Source organism: Ascaphus truei, chromosome 2 (genome assembly GCF_040206685.1).
Source record: "Ascaphus truei isolate aAscTru1 chromosome 2, aAscTru1.hap1, whole genome shotgun sequence".
Taxonomy (NCBI): domain Eukaryota; kingdom Metazoa; phylum Chordata; class Amphibia; order Anura; family Ascaphidae; genus Ascaphus; species Ascaphus truei.
In genome coordinates, this window is record NC_134484.1 from 328254332 (window position 1) to 328270960 (window position 16629).

Sequence of the window (16629 nt, forward strand, 5' to 3'; positions counted from 1 at the left end):
GTTCTAGATTTGCTGGACCTGTGAGAAAAAATACCCTTTAAGACAGAAGCTTTAATTTCTTCCCGGAGTAACCCCATGTTTGCTGGGGCATATTTAGACACAGTACTAAGGGACTGGATTTCAGCAAAGGCAGGACAGCTAAATAGCTCAGATTTAAACCCCAGGACTTGTAATATAGGCATGGTGACCTCAGACAGTACTAAGGGAGTGACCACAGATATGCTGATCCCTGGAGAATTAGCCTGGACAGAGAAATTAGGGGGACACCCAGCCAGGATAATCATTGTAGGAAGAGCTTCAGAATCAAAAGGAGAATCATTACCTCTCAGAGTCTCCAAACCAGTAAGACACAATTCAGCGAAAAGGGAAACAGTGTGCAGGCTTTTTACTAATCTATATGAAAAAGCGTCACTTTTGGGAGAAAACCGTGCGTCAGCAAACATTCCTGGGAACACAATATGAACCCCAGGAGGGACATACAGACTACTGTATGCTTTTAACCCTAAGCTTAAAGAGGAGGAGAACTCAGACAGTACACGGGGTTAATCATAACTGTACTGGTCTCTGAAGTAGGTATTTGGTAAGGAATGTCTGGGAAACCAGAAATTACTGCAGATTCCATAATGTGGGAACTATGCGCTGAAGCAGGGATCACCGCTCTCTGGGCGACAGGCTGGTTCAGTGAAATACCCGGGAGAAGGAACTCTGCGACCAAGCTTAGGGAAAAACCTGACTCCTGACTACATTTATCAGGAACCAGAACTTTAGCCGAAGTCTCCGGAGGCGAAACTGCGGAAACTTGAGCTGAAGCAGGGGATTTATAGCAAAGAATATCTAAGGACTCCGTATGGTTATGGGAATCCCTCAATGCAACCTCTGCTGTCTGACTTGTGGACTCATTCTCTGAGGCTAAAACGAAGGCATTAACTTGGAGGCAGCAAGAATTTACAGGGGTTAATGCAGACAGTGCCTGAGAGTAGAACATAGGTAATCTTCTCTCTGTATTAGGAGAGACAAGGAATCTCTCCTCTGGAGCTAGGGGCGTGACCATGGCTGACAGAGAACAGGGATTTACCAAAGGAAACTCAGAGAGCTGCCCCACAGGGGTTAATACAGAAATGACCCTGGGAACAGAACTTAGGGATTCTTTCTCTGACGGGGAAAGCGCACTAGCAGAGGTTAAAGCTGGAAAACCCTCAAGACCTGGAGTGACAGATTCGGAGTTAGAAATAGGGGAATTAAGGAACTTATTCTCTGATACTAGAACCTTAGTTTTGGTTAGTGAAACATATGTATTCTCCAGGGGAACCTCACAGGACTGATCGGCAGGGGTTAACGTAGACATATCATTAGTGTCAGGGAACCCGGGCACACAATCAGAGCTAGGGACTGTGGCAGTTACTACGTTAGGAGATATTGCTAATGGGTCCGTTTGGTCATCTCCCGGAGAGGGAGATACGTCCCCCGGTTTAGCGACAGGACTGGTAACCGAGGAAAACCGCCAAAGGACGGCGTTAGCGGCCAAGAGGCGATCCTGTTTTAACAAGTAACCGTCCAATGCCAAGGAAAGTACATGCAGCGTGTCTTGAGCGAGAGCCAACATGACGGAAGGGTCCGGGAGTACTACGGGAATGTCCAATGATAAAGCCAGGGCATTGAGTGTACTACAGGCGTTGACCAGTTCCACAGGACTCACCTTATCCCCAGTTAAAGGGGAATCAGGGGAGAAAACACTGTTTTCACTGGCCAGAACACTGGCCAGATACTGTTTTAAGTCTCTGAGGCAGTAAGCCTTACAAACCAGATCATTACGGCATTTCTTTTGCAAGGGAGTTAAGCCCTCCGACATAAACGGATCTTCCATCAGGGGTATTATATCGCACAAATAATCATTCTCAAACTGGGACTGGTCTACAGACCGGGACAGGTTTTTAGGAAAAAACTTACCAACCCACACCTCAGCGGGGTCCGAATTTGTGAGGCCGAGCATACTGTCACGGTTGTGCTCGCCACAAACCAGGGTCGGACCGCGAGGCTGAGGTGGGGTTGTAAAAGCACCGACCTTAGACCGCGCAGGCTGATCCGGATTGCGCAGTTCGTAGTCATACGTAGCAGGATCAGGATAGGAGAAGACAGCATCGTCGTTGTACAAGCCAGGGTCAGGACAGGAGACGTCAGAATAAACATTGTCCAAGCAGGAGTTCGGCAACAGGGAGTCAGGAAAGCCCCGCTTCAGCTTAGGAGCGCGGGGGTGGCCTCTACGCGTGCGGCGACCATGGCCCATGGTACTGGTCTCAGGAGATGGAAGACAGACCAGATTTACACACCGCCTAGCTGCACGGGTAAACCAGTGCTACAGCGCAAGAGTCCTGAGCGGGTTAGGGAATCCTCCGTTGCAGCGCAGGAACCAGGACACGACCTCTCTAGATTAGGGAAAGAGTAGGCCCCAGGAACCAGGAAGCTGAAGACACACAGGGAAACCTCCGCTTCAGTGCAGGAATCCAGGAGGCTGAAGGACGCAGGAGCGAAACCTCCGCTTCAGTACAGGAAACCAGGAGGCTGAAGGACGCAGGGACGAAACCTCCGCTTCAGCACAGGAGAACAGGAAGCTGAAGGACGCAGGGCGAAACCTCCGCTTCAGCACAGGAGAAGGAAGCTGAAGGACGCAGGGGAAACCTCCGCTTCAGCACAGGAGAAGGAAGCTGAAGGACGCAGGGGAAACCTCCGTATCAGCATAGGAGAACAAGCGAGAGCTTGTGGCAGAACAGGTAGTGACATCCGGTAAGGACTATGCTCGGCAAGGAGCATTGTGGGAACATAGTACTTAAAGGCCAGCGGACCAATCCCCGGCGGGGGGTGTGAAGGTCCTGCTCCAATAAGTGAATACAAGGCTGGATTGCAGTGATAGATTGCACAGCTGCAGTAGATACCAGAGGGAGTGTGTGGCAGTATAGCTTTGGTGAGTGAATCCAGGCTGCAGTAATATCAGGTGAAGAGTTCCAGGACTGCACCGGTCTGCAAGGTAAGGCAACCAGTAAACCGTGGAGCGGATTCCTTACAGTACCTCCATTGGCGTGTTACGAGTGGACACTAATGGAAGAAACATATTCATCTACAGTATGTCTGATATAAAATATAATGCAACGTTGTCAAAACGTGTATGAGTGGTCCGTGTGCTTGAGGACTCGAATAAATGCCAGTTGCACTAATATATATATATTAGTATATATATATATATGTATGTAACAGTGTTTCCCCCACCATCTGGGAGATCCCCCTGTTACCAGTGGCATGGTGCATGCTACCTGCTCCATGCAACCTATCCGCCGATGGTTGTGGGGACTGCAGGATAGGCTTCTCGGGTATATACCCGACACTTACCCCATGGTACACTGCACCTCCATATACCGTAAGCTCCAGATGTATGGAGGCGATCTCCTATGGTAGAACCATTATCTCTCCCCCCAGGAAGATCACACACCAGGCAGGAGGTATATTCAAATGGAACAGATTTATTCCTGTACACTCACAGCACACAGCAGTTCTCTGTCCAATTCAGTCTCTGTTCTGGTCTCAAGACTTAGGATGGTCCCTGGACCTTCACTACGGGTCATGGGCCCCTGCAGCAGTCCCTGCTCTTCCCCAGCCCTCTAGCAAGACCAGGGGGAAGGTAATCACTCACTCCTCCCCTTAGGGAAGAGGACCAGACCCTGCCAGTGCACAGCAGCCTGCATGATACCTTGTCTCTCTCAACGGTAGACACACTACTGAATTTGGTGGTTGCACCTCCCTAAAGTACAGTATGGGGAAGGTACTAGGTCTGACCCCAAGATTGGGCAGAACACAGACCTAGTCACATCTCCTCCCCTGTCACTCAAGGAACAGCCTGTGTGGGGAAAACCCATGATTAGTACTGGCACTGCCTGCTCTTACCAGGACTTGCATGCCAGTGAGGGCAGAATGGTAGCCAGTAACCAGCCTTGGCTAAATATGCCTTTTACAATGTAAATAAGCATTTATAAGAGTTTTTTTATGATGATTTTCTGCCCTTAGTATGTGCTGCTTTATGAAGATGCTTCTACAAATTATACACAAACTTGCTATTCACACTCAGCAGACATGAATGAAATTCCTCTCCCATAGCATTATTTGTCCTCGCTGCTCTAGGTGTCAGACCAAGTCCAAACTCATGTTGGCCCTTGACAGCTACGGAGACAGCTGCATTTGATTGCATCATGGCAGTCGAGATCTAAGGGGTCTGAAGTAATCGAGATGTAGCTCACGCGGTAATATTTGAATGGAATAATCCTGAAGGCATTAAAACGGGTGGGGACGCACATGCTGGGGATAAGTGAGACTCGCTCAAAATAAGTGAGAGTTCAGAGGCAAGTTGCATACAATTCAAAATTCTTTACACATATTGTTGTGCATGAGACTTCTGCGTCACAAAGGTCTCTAAATTAAAAAGGACAGAATGCAACACGATAGCCTACATCATTAATTATTCACGATTCTGTCTTTGGAGGAGATGCCAGGATGGCTTTGGGTAGTACTTTTCCATGCACGCAATGTATCCTGTACTGTTTCAAAATATTCATTTTCAAACTCCGGGTAGCCCCCCGAATAACAAGTCAGAAAGATGTAAGGTTTTGATTAATGTCACAGGTGCTGCGTGTCAATACCGATAGCAGTCGTTGGGACTTTATACTTACATAGAGCAGCCTGTTCAACGGATAGTAATCTGCAGAACCGGAAATGTGCCTATAAAGGCTCTATTGTGCTGCACACATAGAATGCTACTCACAGCATAACGTATATCTGCACATTTACAGCATACATGCAGGTATTGTGTCTCTCAGAAGCTGTGGGTGGGCGTAAAGCTGGTATATCCACCTAATCCATTGAAAAGATAACTATTTGAAAAGTATATTCACCAAACGGCACATCTTTGACATGAATGAGACTTTAAGTCTTTCTGGTCACGAAGGAAACCCTAAAGAGGTACAATATGATAGTGTGCTAACAAGTAGCACAGGTGCATTCAGAATAGGAGATCTATATTAACTAGTACAGTGCCGGGGGTCCGGCGGCACCAGAGAGCCACTGGAACTCCTTCACTTCCGCGTCATGAGATCCCTCCAGGAGAAATGACATGACGCGACAAGGCCTGCTGGAAATGGAAGGGAGCTCCACTTCGGTTTCGTTTAGGCTAAGCTGATCCATCCAAGAGTTCAGCCCGAGCAACCCAAAAAAGAGCAAATGCCAATGACGTCAAATAGTGTCCAATTTCTCCCGGCGCAAAATTGGTGAAAAAGTATATATAGATTGGGGGGAGGGATGGAAAGAAAAATCTATATAGTGTAGTATCTTTTGAAAAATAGATTTTTTATTTTAAGAAAAAATTGTTGCACCCACAAATTCCCTGAGGGTTAATGGCATGAAATTAGAGACACACTAGATTTTCTATTCCCCTCCCCCCACCCTCCTCCACACCTTCCCCCTTCCCTACTCCACAATTCCCCCTGGATCCATTTTTTGCACCTGGAAAAATTGGAGAATATTCAGCGTTTTGGACAAAGAAAACTTTATTGTTCCGTTTTTGAACTCTAGAGGCGGTATAAGGGCAGATTCAGGCAGGTTTGGTACATTGATGTATTTGGGGATAGCTTGAAATTGAACTTTTCACTGTTTCACATCATATATTTTGGTGGAAGTATTCTTGTTTCTTTTTGCGCCTCTCTTTGTCTTTGTTTACGTGCCCCTGATGTCCTAAGGGCCTCCGGTATGCCAGGGCTGTGCCGAACCACATACATGACTAGGGCACTGCCGAGGTTAATGTCTTTGGCACTGGCTACTGGACAACAGTCACTGAACTGACTCGCCGTCCGGTGAAGTCACTGGAATAATGTTATAGGATGGATGATCTTCTAGTGAAACAAAAACAATTTGGAGGGGGGTGGAAATCCCCCAAACCAGGACATCATGACTTGAGTAATCTTAACTAGGATGGTCTCAGTAATTGGGGAATTCCAAATATCGAACTCTGTAAAACACAACCAAAAAAATAAATGCCCAGCAGAATGGAAATCTATGTCATATTGAACAGGAAATAATGGGAAATACTCAATCTCACTTGAGTAATACAATCCATGTACTGTACAAATACATTTTGTTTTCTTAAGTAGCACTGTCCCAAAGAGTTTGCAGTCTAATTTTAGTGCCTGGGGCACAAGGAGATAAAGTGACTTGCCCATGTTTACAAGGAGCTGGTACTGGGGTTTGAACCGGCTTTTCAGCCCATAGTACAAAATAGTAAGGCCCCATTGGACTAAGATACTGTTCAGACCTTTATAGTCAGTCCCTAGATTTTATTCACTTTGAAATGTCTGTTTTATGTAAGGGTATGTTCTTCTATGAGATACACAAAAGAGGACACCCGCTCTACCTGTATAGACCTAAGGTCATTCAACAAACAGGTGCACTAGGGAAGATAATTTAGGACAAAACAAAACAGAAGTGCTTTCTCCAACATTCATTGAGTGCATGTTACAGGGACCTTGTCCGCTGTAGCTCCGCCCGGATACTTCTGTTTTGTGTTGTTCTATGTTTGATATTTCAGATTAGGCAAAAAATAAAATATTTATCCTTCATAATGATGTAGAAAGCCTTCCAAATATGCACATTCCATCGCAGACATATCTACAGACAGCAACAGCACTGAACATTATCACCAACTTTGTGAATCTATGTATTAAGAAGCATACTGTGCTTTTCATATAGGGATCACCAGCGGTGGATTTCCAGATCCACCTCCTCCGGGCTACCATCCTCCGGCTTCTTCAAAATCGCAGCATCAGTATGTCACCAGGTGAAGTCACACGGCGTCTCGTTGAGACGTCATGACGTCATTTGACGCCGCGATGTCGCGTTGTCATGGCAAAGAGACGCCGTATGCCATCGCAGTGTCATTTGATGCTGCAGAAAGAAGGCGGAGGCAGCAGGAAGGAGGAGGTGGCAGCAGGTAAGGAACTTCTCATCAGGCCCGATAGGCCAGAGAGTGCGGCCTATGAGTACGGTGCTACCCCCAAACGTTACCGCCCTGGGCCCGGCCCTATCGGGCTTAAGGGGAAATCCTCCACTGGCAGTCCCAGTCTTACATTTGACATAGATATAAGTAAAAAGAGTTATGCCAATTGAGGTTTGTAGTTTTACTTTCAAAAATGGTAATGAGATACAGTATATTAAGAAATACATTCTGTTCTAATATGTGTTCATCTCCATTTGTGACAACTTGTTTGCACCGCACACATGTCCCTTAGATTAACACAATGGAGGATATTATTCTGTTTGGCTGTTACTGTACATTTCATATGCACTGACCTTGGCCCCTTGCAGATGCATTTACCAGAACGCCCTCCTACTGTCTCTGTAAGATCTCCCTACTTAAAGCTGCAGTTCAGTCAATATCCTGCATGTTTTTTTTTTTTAATAAATCAGTTCTGTAGTAAGAAAAAATACTTTTAGCATTTTCTGTTTTGAAAAAAACAACTTTGAAAGACCAATTTTCTTGTATTCTATTTTAACAACCATTTGCTAAGGCACTGCCCATTCATGTCCTGTCACAAGCCCTGGCACACCCCTTTGTCAGCCCTGCCCTCCCTCTAGCACATGTCAGTGCAGGATTGCTCATGAATATTCATGAGCTTCCACTGCCAGTCAAGCAGATTATAAACAAATGCCAGCTTTTAATATGTCACCAAATTTCGACCTATCAATACATGGAAAACGAATTGAGCTGCAGCTATACTGTTCTTTAGGTAATTAGAGATTGCACACATAAAACTATTGAAGTAAAAAAATTAATGTAAAAAAAAAAAAGACTGAACTGCAGCTTTAACACATAGGTTGTAAGCTCTTCGAAGCGGGGACCCCCCTTCCTATTGTTACTTTTATATCTGCTTATTCCCAGTATGTGTTATATTATTATGTCAAGTGTTGCTGCTGTGAGTCGCTATGTACATGGATGGCGCTATATAAATAAAGATATACATACATACAGTACATACATAAAGAACAGTAGAGCTACAGAAACGACTGCAGAAAATGCACTGGGGTAGCACAACTTTGGGAACACCCACCATCTTCTGGGAAAGTAGTAAAAAGGGTGTCAATATTACTATGCTTCTGCTGGCAATGGAAACTCTTTTGTTGGCTCTGCAGGGCCTTTGTTTCTCAGACATGTGTCTGAATGGGCAGGCGAGTAGACCGTGGCTGGCAGCCAGATATTTAGCAGAAATGGTGATGATGCCAGTTTTTCTGACACAACATAAGAAGCTAATTGTTTCCTGCATTTCTGTTTCCTTCATGCTCCGAAAGAGCAGATCCCAAAGACCAATGACATCACAGGGTATTGAGAAACAGAGTGTACAAATACAATAAACTCTTCTTTGCTTTATCATGTATGCAATGGCTACAATGGTATAGTGATAAAGTGAAAAACAGGCGCAAACAGATAAAAGGGTTGAACACTAAATGTGAACCAATATAAACTTAAATAAGTGAAAAACAAGAATAAATAAATTCACGTGTATACAGTTCCACCCCCTGCTCTGACCCACTGGGAGGGCTAGTCTTCACTCGTCCCCAAAGGTTACAATAGTAGACACGAGATCCAGGGGGAGCATGGGGAAGAAACAAACAAATCTAAGTGCAGCATAATGGTAATGGGTTAAATGTAAGTTTCCACAATCTTGGCTCTTTCAAAATGACTACTTACAAGATGTAAGAGTCATAAACAGCAAGGTTGACTACTAGTCAGTGGAGAGTAAGCGCAGTAGTGGTCATCAGGGTGGTTCTGGTACTCAGGAGGTTAAGTTAATATGAATGATAAAAACGGGCATGTCACACTTCATAAGTGTGAGTGAGGATATCAGCAGCCAGCTGGCTCACCATCACGCAGCTCTCAGTACTCGTCTGTCTCTGCCTCTGCTTCAGCGCAGAGACTCCTCTCCAGACAGCTCCGTGCAGAACGAAGCCGACGTGATTTCACGTAGCGAAACGCGTAGAGTGGGAGTGTTCTGCACGGAGCTGTCGGGAGAGGAGTCATTGGAGGCCAGCCCCCACCATACCGAGGAAGCCGGATCTGACGTCAGACGCTGAGCCATGCGACGACGCACTGAAGCAGAGGCAGAGACAGACGAGTACCGAGAGCTGCGTGATGGTGAACCAGCTGGCTGCTGATATCCTCACTTACACTTATGAAGTGTGACATGCCCGTTTGTATCATTCATATTAACTTAACCTCCTGAGTACCAGAACCACCCTGATGACCACTACTGCGCTTACTCTTCACTGACTAGTAGTCAACCTTGCTGTTTATGACTCTTACATCTTGTAAGTAGTCATTTTGAAAGAGCCAAGATTGTGGAAACTTACATTTAACCCATTACCATTCTGCTGCACTTAGATTTGTTTGTTTCTTCCCCATGCTCCCCCTGGATCTCGTGTCTGCAATGGCTACAATGCAGAGCAAGATTTTGTTAATATTATCAGTGTCTCCTTCTGCACTGCAGGCTTTTGCGAAGAAAAGTCTCTAACTGCTTCCCTGACTTGTCCACAAACCACTGTAACACAGTAAGGCTGCGCCTATAGGGCCGGCGATGCGTGACATCACCTGTCGCCGCAAGCAAAAGTTGTATTTCGCTTTGCGGCGGCGTCGCGGGCGACCAGGCTCCTGATTGGTTTAGGGGCTGTCACATGAGGCGACAGTCCCATAAAAATCAAATAATTATGGCTACCAAAAATCGCGTAGCCACGTCGCCCCGTCGCTTACTATAAGCGCACGCGCCGGCGACAATGCATTTGTTTTCAGGCCACGTCGCGTCGCCGGCACTATAAGTGCGGTCTAAGGTGCACCGTAACATTCACTCGGACTATTGAGATCATAATTTCGGAAACTGATTGTGAATTTACAAGTCTAACTGTTGAGTGTTTTTACTTCTGTAGTGGGATCTTCTACTCCCAGGGGACAATCTACTATGCAACTCTATGAGGGTCCACCCATAAGCATAATTAACAAGGTGAGTAAGGTGCCAAATATAACACGAAACCCCGCTTCAGTTGGGAACGGTTGCCCTGATAACCACAAACTGGATGCTCTGGGAGACCGCGGTAGAGGAAATAGACGGGAAGATATGTAATGCTGGAAAGAATATGACGGTTTGCAAATAAAAAGGTTGCAGTAGTCCAGAAAGATTTAGTTAGGGACCATACATCACAGGAACAGATTATTCTTGTGGTCAGAATAAGTCCTCCCCCATGTTGCAGTAGTATGCAATATCTCAGTGTCCCCTAAGAGCAAGAGTACAGCACACTGCTGCTAGCAAATATTATATTGGCGCATGTGCAGCGTACTGAGAGAAAGTAAATTTAGAAAATGAGTTCTAGGCCAAGTAAAATAGAGCGTCCAAACCTTGGTGGCCAATAAAGTGACCAGTGGCTTGTGGCCTCTCTGTAAAGTAAACGTTATCCCGGAGACGTGCCAGGCACAGCATTCACATGTCCTAACATATACCCCGGTTTGTTTGTCTTTTTCAATCTGCTCGGATTTAATCCTAATTGCTACTTCTCGGTTGTATACTCTTTCCTACCCTCTGCACATGTTCTTAACATGGAGTAGAATTCTCAGCAACGTAATTGCCTTCTGTGTAACTTTTTGAAGTGAAACTTCCTTAGTGGCGCCTCATTCGTGATGGGGCAAAAAAGAATTGTGGAGACAGAAATGAAACGGATGTGACGTCAGTGCTGGCAGTTGAGGCCGGGCTGTGTTCTGGCTCAGCCCAACACTGACATCACACCCGCTCCACAAATATCGTCGCCGCCGCCGCTCCTAATCGCTCCTAATCACCCCCCCCCCCGAGCCCCACACCCCCCACACACCGTGACATATGCGGCGGCGATAGCCGCCGCTCCTAATGGCCGCTGCCATGCCGCGCAGCCTCTCTCCTCCCTACCTCCGCTTTCCTGCTGACATGCGGCGGCAGCCCTCAAAATTTAATTGGCAGCCGGTGATTCGCTGTCACGTAAGGTGTGTTAAGGGGTATTGAATTCCCCTCATCCGGCACGGGCTCTGTGCTGCTGCCCGCCGTGGAGTACGCTGCTCCGTGGTGGGATAGCTGAGGCCGAGGCTCCACCCCCTGCCCTGTCACTCCTGCTTTGGTAACGGGAGGAGGGGGGTAACGGGACCACGTGTCGCCGGGGGGGCTTGGAGTCCGCAGCTCCGTGTCCGCAGCTCCGCCTGGGGTAGTGAGAGGCGGGAGGAGGGGGGGAGTCGGGAGGAGGGGGGGAGTCGGGAGGAGGGGGGTAACGGGACCACGTGTCGCCGGGGGGGGGGCTGGGAGTCCGCAGCTCCGCCTGGGGTAGTGGGAGTCGGGAGGAGGGGGGGAGTCGGGAGGAGGGGGGGAGTCGGGAGGAGGGGGGTAACGGGACCACGTGTCGCCGGGGGGGGGGCTGGGAGTCCGCAGCTCCGTGTCCGAAGATCAGCCTGGGGTAGTGGGAGTCGGGAGGAGGGGGGGAGTCAGGAGGAGGGGGGTAACGGGACCACGTGTCGCAGGGGGGGGGGGCTGGGAGTCCGCAGCTCCGTGTCCGAAGATCAGCCTGGGGTAGTGGGAGTCGGGAGGAGGGGGGGAGTCAGGAGGAGGGGGGTAACGGGACCACGTGTCGCAGGGGGGGGGGGCTGGGAGTCCGCAGCTCCGCCTGGGGTAGTGGGAGGGGGGGAGGAGGAGGGGTGGGGGGCACAACACAGAGAGACATTCACACAACACAGAGAGAGAGACACACACTGACTGACACACACACACACACACACACACACACACACACACACACACACACTGACTGACACACACACACACTGACTGACACACTCACACACTGACTCACACTCACACACTGACTCACACACGCGCACACACACACTGACTGACACACATGCACACACTGACTGACACACATGCACACACTGACTGACACACATGCACACACTGACTGACACACACGCACATACATACTCACTGACTGACACACATACACACACTGAGTGACACACACGCACATACATACTCACTGACTGACACATACACTGACTGACACACATGCACACACTGACTGACACACACGCACATACATACTCACTGACTGACACACATACACACACTGAGTGACACACACGCACATACATACTCACTGACTGACACATACACTGACTGACACATGTGTGCCGAGCACACGCGTTATAAGTCAATTTCTGCGACAAAAGTCAAAGAAGTTTCACTTACTATGCGCGTGCACAGCACACACAGCTTTTTTTTTTTCTAGGATCAGCTTTGCACACATATTAAAACTTTAAAAGCGGATACTGCCAAGTTGACTCACAGCAATATATGACTTTGCTCTGACCCTATTAATACAGGTGGGAGAAGTTGTACATTAAGTTAATAATCGACAGGACCCTGTTCTACTGTAAACATAAAAGTACTGTAATAGCAGCACAAAAATACTAGCACAGGTTTATGGTACAACTGGAGTCACTGTGTTACAAGGTGTTAGCACACTGAATAGCATTGTTCTTCAGTGTGTTTAGCTCAAAGTCCGGCAGATGGGAGAGGGAATGAATATGGTATTGTAAAGACGTAATTTAAGTAACATAACACGATAATAGCATAGCTGCTATTTTGCTTATGACTTTTTAATTTTTATTTTATTCTATAACATATGGCGCCTTAGACGCCAATAACTTTCTAGACCTTGATAGGGTACTAATAGTATTCAAAAATGGGTAGCGTATTAAACAGCGCTAGCGATACAAATAAGTGATAACTCATTAACCTTAAATGGGTTAACATACACTCCACAAATACTAACACATAAAGCGTAACATCCATTTCTGCAAATATTAACCCGGAAGAAGTCCATGTGACAAAGTAGTCATGGGTTGTCCATAACTGGCCGACCACGTAGACTCTAAGGGTGGAATATTGTTAATATTATGTATTTGTATCACCTATTCTCGGTTGGCTTATATTAGTGGCTATTATATACATAATTAAGGTCTAAACAAGTAACATAGACAAGGGGGGACACCGGCTCAGCTAAAAATGCTACATAGACAAAACGGTAACCAGAGCCGGAGATCACTCCTAAGAGTGAGAGTCTAGTGTTTCCAATTCCAGCCCTCAGGGAACCCCAACAGGTCAGGTATTAAGGATATCCCTGCTCCAGCACAGGTGGGTCAATCAGCGGCTCAGTCATTTTGACTGAGCCACCTGTGCTGGAGCAGGGATATCCTTAATACCTGACCTGTTGGGGTTCCCTGAGGACTGGAGTTGGGAAACACTGCGCTAGTCTATTTGTGGAGCTGCGGCTATGGGCCAAGGAAATGCTGAGTAGCTGTACAGTATAAGGATCTCGTTATAGTCATGTCAGTGACCATAGGTAAATAGTAGTTGGTTATTGGTGATGATTAAACTGCCAGTGAGGTTATAAATGGGTTAAAACATCGTTTATAGGGTCCTATGGACTAATATAGATAAAATAAAAGGGGCACAAAATATCATAGAGAGCTCAGAGCCCGTCAGGTCCGACAGTACGAGTAGGGTAGCCAGGTGGCTTCTCCAAAAATACTGGACACAATTGTGAAAGTTGTGGCGCGCTCTAGACACACACACACCTCACCTCTCGCCACCATGCTGTTTCCTCCTCTACTTGGGCCCACGCCCAGGATCCTGACACCTCCTGATTGGCTGCATTACCCAGCAGCAGCCAATCAGGATGGAGGAAGCTGCCCAGCCTTATAGCAACAGCCCTGCACTCTCCCCGCGCGGGGAAATCCCGTAACCCCCCAAGCCGGTCAGGTCACTATGTCCAGAGAGGTAATACCTGCCACATACCTGACCAGTATTAACTCAAATTTTTTACAGGACAGAGTATCCAAATACAGGACAGTCCGGTTCAATACTGGACACCTGGCAACCTTATGTACGGGTATGATTGCTAATGTAATTATTCTATAGTCTCTGTGCCAGATACAGTAGCGGCGGGAGTGTCTGGCAGATTACAGTGCACGTGTTAGCAAGGTATTAATGAGCTGGCGCCTTTCCTTGGCCCACAGCCGCATGTTAAATAGAATAGCACGCAATCGGGGGCTATTTATCTCAGCCTACTCTCCCTCTTAGGAGTGACACTCTGGCTCTGGTTACCTTTTTCTCTAATCTGATCAAATCCATTTTTTTCATTTATCGACCCTTAGTGAAGTTAGACCTATGTGTTGTGTATTGTGTGCTATATATTTTTAGTGAGAGAAAAGATATACACAAAACACACAGAATATAAGGAACGGACACAAATTATTACAAATGATCACATAGTTATCCATATACAATATATATACAGTTCTCTATGAAATATACCACGTTATTACTGAGTGCCATTTTCATGTTCTTACATTATAATTTCTTCTCCTTCCTCTATTTTCACATTGGTAAACAAATAAACATGACATTTTTGCAATACGAACAACAAAACAAGAGGGGTAAAGGGATAGGAAACTATCAAAGTAAAAACCAAACTGTGGGGGTAGAATAGCCAGGTAGGTTAGGATTTATTATAAGGGTTTTTACATGTGCATTGTAGATAGACAATATTATTATAAAGCCATGGTTATGTTTTCCTGTTTTTTTTTTTTTACGGTTGTCTCTTACCCATCTAACTGATTAGATGAAATAGATTCAACAACTGTAAATGAGCAAAGGCAGAGGGATATGTGTTTGTGCGAGGATAAATTCTTATCAGTCATCACTCAGTAGTTCCAGTGAAACCCAGGTGTATAATTCAGGATTCATTACATACTGTATCTAAAGTTAGGGAAATTTTAGTTGACAGATATCTAGGTTATCCCAAGATTTTAGTTACCCACAACTAGTGCTGGAAATGGGATGTTCGGCCCATTCCGGCGTTTCCCCTGCAGTGAGCAGCTCCCTTGAGTGACAGGGGGGTGGGATAAGGCCTGTGTTCTGCCCAATCCTGCGTTCAAACCTTGGACCCTCCCAAGGTTAATAAGGGGCTACACTTCCTAAATGTAACTAGTGTTGTCTCTCCCTGAGTGAGACTGGTCCCACGGAAAAATGTGCGCAGGGCTCTGGCCACCTTCTATCCCCTGCCTTAGGGGCGTGGGAGTGAGGACAATACCTCCTGCTCCATCAGGGAGTAGGGGAAGAGCAAGAACCGGCCTTTGGGGCCCATGCCTGGGGGTTGAGTCCAAGGACCATCACAAGGCTGGAACCAAGTGTATGCAGTGTATGCTGATTGTTGCTGTTAAATAAAGCTGTTCCTGTGTTATAAAATATACTCCAGCCTGAGTCTGCAATCTATCAGAGGGTTCTCCTGCAGGGATTGCCTCCAGCACTCCTGGAGCCTGCAAGAGATGGAGGCACTGAACCAAGAGTGAGAAAGAACCTGCTATCACCCCAAACGCCTGTCCTGTCTTCCCCAATACCATCGGCGGAATCTCAGAGCTTCTGTGAACAAGCAGGTACCCAGCACTACACACCCGATAACAGGGGAATCTCCCAGAGGGTGGTGGAAACACAGTTACATACATATATTTATTTACCCGACTAACGTATTATTTTATATCATAAGACAATAGGGCATCTAACAAAAATAGAGTGTTGGAACAAAAAGAAAAAAACAATAAAGGTTATAAAACAACATAATTTTATTAAAGCAGCAGTCCAAGCTGCCGTTTTATTATTTTATATCTTTCCCTTTAATATGTGCATCGATATAATCCACACAATGATAAGTAATTAGCTAAATTGCCGATCAATCTATTCTCCTGTGATTGATCAGTGAAGAATCGGCTTAGGCGTTCAATAAATGGCTGTCAGTGAGCAGAAGACTACCAAAGATGCAAAGTTCCGTGGGGAAGATCATGTGACCAGGCAGTCACTAGATACAATTGGTGCACTGCTAGAGAGAGGGCAGGGCTCAAAAAGGGGTGTGCCAGAGTCTGTTTCAGAAGAGGAAGGGGATGTGACTTCATAAATGGTTGCTATAGAAACAAAAAATGCTTGTTACATTATAATACATTAAAAATGTCATTCAGAGTTGTTTAAAAAATACATAAAGAGAAAGAATCCTCACATGAGCACTCTTCCTCCACTAGAATGAAAAATAAATAAATGTTATTATATTCTGAAAGGAAATAAGAAGTAAAACCTATAGGTGCTGAGCACTATTACCCTAGGAACTGTACCTAGAAAAATTGAGATAGATATCTCATGTGCCTACTGTCATGGAATGTGACAGAGTGCTAGTAATAATTCCCAAATAGTCCAAACGAAATTCTCCCCCGGTACAACTCCCCATAGTGAAGTGGGTAGGAGTACTATACTAGGCTGATGGAGTTATTACCACCATTTCCTAAATCCCAGGGTAGCATAACCCTGTGATATGGGTATGAACCCACTATGTATTAGTAGGCTCAAATGCTAGCAATTGCCCTTACACACAACCCCCACTCAATTGATATAAATCATGGGGAAACGGGGGGGTAGATGGATAAGCCTAATA

The 16629-nt window shown here is 46.2% G+C and overlaps 1 long non-coding RNA gene across 2 annotated transcripts in view; it reads left to right on the plus strand.

Annotated features, from left to right (window-relative positions):
* LOC142487382 (uncharacterized) overlaps positions 1–16629 on the plus strand; it is a 56506-nt gene that overhangs the window by 35677 nt on the left and 4200 nt on the right. For both annotated transcript variants that reach the window (XR_012799213.1, XR_012799212.1), the window contains exons 2-3: positions 10006–10079; positions 15445–15586. This is a non-coding gene — a long non-coding RNA (uncharacterized LOC142487382). The remainder of the gene's footprint in view (positions 1–10005; positions 10080–15444; positions 15587–16629) is intronic.